A 3,861-nucleotide genomic window follows, 5' to 3' on the forward strand; every position below is an offset into this window, starting at 1 on the left:
CCATCATCATCATCATCATCATCATCATCATCATCATCATCATCATCATCATCATCATCATCATCATTATCATTACCGACGTAACAGTTCTCCTTTCCCTTGTTTTCTTTCTCTAGAAAACATAACAATTTGCACCCTGTCAATACATTCTTACGTAACCAACAAATATGGGCACCAAAATCAGGACACGCGACAAAAAAAGCCACCACCACGGTTCACACAGTCCATGTAATACTACCATACACAACTGGAAAATGTCAAGGTTGACTGCAATCGGCTGATGGAAGTAGGGGTGACTCAGGAAGCCGTGGCACGACACTTTGGCGTGTCTAGACAGACCATATGGGTTTTCATCGCTGGCAGAGCAGGTACTGAAAACTAGGTCAAACTGCCTGCATCGGCCTTTACATCAAATTCATTAAATACATTTACTACTATACCGGGGAAGTTATACATGTTTGTAAAGGTTATTGTTTCTGCTTTCATGTGTACCAATTTGTTTTTAATAAAGCGTCGTATTAAAAAAAAATTCCCGATAGATAATAAGGTGCCCTGCCGAACCGAGTCGGCCCCGCGCGCGGAACAGATTTTTGGTCAGAGGTTGAAACGGTGCCCTTGGTTCAAGGGGGTTTTCTCAAATAGAGCGATTTCATTGGTCAGTTTCAATGACACAGTTCGAAAGAGCGTTGGCGTCACGTGATTTTGCACTTTCCTGCGTTTCAGTTTCGATCGGCCGAGTAGTTTTGAAATGACGACGACTTGAATTACAAAAGTGGTGTTTTCTTCGAGAATTTCGTCATATTGTGGATTGCAGGTAAGATATATTGTTAATTTGACCAATTTTCTTTCTGAAACGATTCATTGTTTTATTTTGTGTTATGAACAAATCCACGAAAATTGATATTTTGTTAAGCATGCTTCCAACATGAGAGCTCAGCTGATGCGATCCCCCAAATAAGGGGCGCGTAACTCTCGACCATTTTATTCTTGAGCATGTAAACAATGTTGCGAAGCCATAACCTGCAGTTGCTACGATGGGCATTCGCAAAGGAATTGAATGGATTTCGGCTCCATATAGATCTACTTAAATTATAATGGATCTGAGTCAAAGCTATTTCATCTTTATTTTATATTGTAAATGAATAGCCAAACTCCAAATTGTTTATCAATCTCGCCTTTGCCTTGACGCAACCACATAATTCCGTACACACTCAGCTGATCCAGACTCCATCTCTAGCTCTAGATCTTCTGTAGATCTGGGCTGTTGAGAGGCTAACTAACAAGATATTCTAGTAGTACTAGATATCTATACTTTAGATTTCACCTTATACTACAATACTCTACAAAAGGCATGCATAGTGGCCATAGCCCGCCATGCCTGGGTCTAAGTCTAGCCTAAATAAATTTATTGTGGTATGAGATTCTAAGGGAGGCAGGACTCTTTGCGCGAAGACCAGTCCGACGTAACATGTTGACCGCACACCACGTGGCAGCAGAACATCTCCAGTGGTGCCAGCACAGAGTGACGTGTGGCAGGTACAGGGATGAGATCCTGCGACCTCGTGTTGTTCCATGTATACCTGAACGCTAATGGTGGCATTTTGCGGTAGGGAAACACTCGTCCGCATGTTGCATGGGTATGTGAGGACTTCCTGAGAGCTAACAGCATTCCAACTCTACCATGGCCTGCCCGTTCACTAGATTTGTCTCAAATCGAATACTAATGGGACGAGTTGGATCGACAGGTGTGGCAGAAGAATCCGCCACCCCAGACACTTCCAGAGCTCCCTGTGGCACCCCAGAATCAGTGGCAGACCATCCCGCAACATATTATTGCAAACTTGAGTGCATCCACGGGCTCCCGATGCCGAGCAGTGATCAAAACAAATGGTGCTTATATCAGGCACGGACTTTTCGTGTACCCCCATCTGTTTACAAGTTTGAGCCGGACATTCGGTTTGTTCAACAAGGTTAACATTTAGAACATGTGTATTACCTACCAGATCACTGCATTATTGTGTTCTTTTGATTGTGTTCACTTTATTAAAAAATTCACTTTTAAAAGTGAGTGTCAGATTGGGCTAAGAAGTCGAGACTAAAAATTCCACTTTGTTTCAGGCGGCCGTTGAATATTTCGGTGACATAGGCGTCTGAAAACGTCGATGCGTTTTGTAAAGTGGGCAAAAAATGTCGGAAAGCCTGCAGCGTTAGCAAAAAATATACAGCAGTCTGATAAGCCAGAACAGAACAAGGTTCAGCTGATGCGTCTAGCAATGAACAAAGACAGCGTTAGGGGAAAACTGGCGCATCTGAGTTTGTCAACCAGAGACCCTCCTATTTACTACAGCTGACGAGTCGTAGGTTTGGGCGATCAGCTTCTTCTCGATGCGAAATGGTTTTTCAAGCTTCTTTTAGGGTTGAAACGAGTTTTGTCTTAGGCTTAATAAACACGTTAGAATAACCGCTCTACCCCCTTTCCGTCCTTAATTTTCATGTACCTCAGAATGATCACAAACTGTGACAAATGACCTGCATCAGTTGCTTCGTCAGTCTGGACAGAAAGAAATTTGCCTCTATTCTGTTCTACATGTTAGATTTTGAAAATACAGCCCGGCAGTTCGCGTTATATTATTTTGGCAGTATATTCTACAACAGCAGCGCATTGCAGATGATCTAACAGTATTCCGTCAGCATCAACGTCTCTGTGCAGTAAATCAAGAAGGATACCTCTGTTCCCCGACAAATCACCTTTTTCATGACCGTGAATTCTACAGAACAAAATACACTCGATAACCTTACACAATGCGGGCCTGTTCTTTCTCACCTATTCGTTATAGTGAGACTTTGCAATGCGATGACCAACGTCTATCTGCGCTGATATGTCTACTAATCCAATAGTGTGAAACTTAAAAGCCTTGCTGAGGTTCGCTCTTGATGACTCGTGTCTTTAATGTTTTGTTTCACATGGACAATCAGGAAAACCTATGTTAGACCAGTTGACGTCCTCAGTTCCAAAAAGCAGACAGTAGAAACAGTACAATGAGTGTTTGCAAACTCTGACCGTAAGCTACTCCACTGTTTCGAAAAGATCAGTATTAAAAACACGACTACACCTTTTTGTCGGTTGTATTATTTTGCTGATGTACCTTTATATCTTTGAGTTGGTGAGGACCTAATTCTTTCACTCTCTTCTTGTCACTTTATTTAGAGAACTGAATTTATTTGCAATCAACTTCATTCATCCTACATTGGAATTACACACTCAAGTAATAAAACTTTCACCACAGCACCATTCCGAGTAAGGCCACTCTAGTCTTCGAATTCAGTGACCTAATTACGTCATGTTGACCTCACTCAAGTTCAGGTTTACAGAGGTGTGGCTAGAGATATAAATGGCAAGAAAATGGATCAATCGTTCTTCACTCTGAATACTCTGAGCACTCCGGTGGATTGCTCCGAAGCTATCATAATACGGGCATTGAATTGTGTAAGCTATCGTAGACTGGTCTGAGATCGCGTTATTTTTAGACTGCCTCTGTGGGCTTTGTTCGGTTAGTGCACATTGAGATTGTGCCGCCTCATTAATACTTATTATTTTATGTACTACGAAACTCGCTCTAAACGTCATCGTTGTTTGGGTCAGCCCATAGAACATTTTTCGAGTTAGATTACAATCACTGAACAATATGCTATTTATTACTTGGGTGAATCACGAGAACTTGATATGGTATAAAAGATGTTGTAGAGTGATGCAGATACTCTAATGACCGATTGTATTGTGAGGAGGAATTTGTATGGAAAATGGATTGGATAGTGGATGTTAAAGGTTCTTTTATTGTCTCTATGTGGGTGTTGTGCGCA

At 41.8% G+C, this 3,861-nt stretch overlaps 1 protein-coding gene across 2 annotated transcripts in view; it reads left to right on the forward strand.

Moving 5' to 3' along the window:
- Positions 1–709: 709 nt before the first annotated feature.
- The window catches only part of LOC101861592, a 6,884-nt gene continuing 3,732 nt past the window's right edge, over positions 710–3,861 (forward strand). The window contains exon 1 of one of the 2 annotated variants that reach the window (XM_035970363.1): positions 710–814. The gene's annotated coding sequence lies outside the window, so the exon portion shown is untranslated. Of the gene's footprint in view, positions 815–845; positions 1,135–3,861 lie in introns of those variants that run through there. The other variant, XM_013083867.2, reaches the window with a different exon arrangement.

This window comes from Aplysia californica, unplaced genomic scaffold (assembly GCF_000002075.1).
Source record: "Aplysia californica isolate F4 #8 unplaced genomic scaffold, AplCal3.0 scaffold00259, whole genome shotgun sequence".
Taxonomy (NCBI): domain Eukaryota; kingdom Metazoa; phylum Mollusca; class Gastropoda; order Aplysiida; family Aplysiidae; genus Aplysia; species Aplysia californica.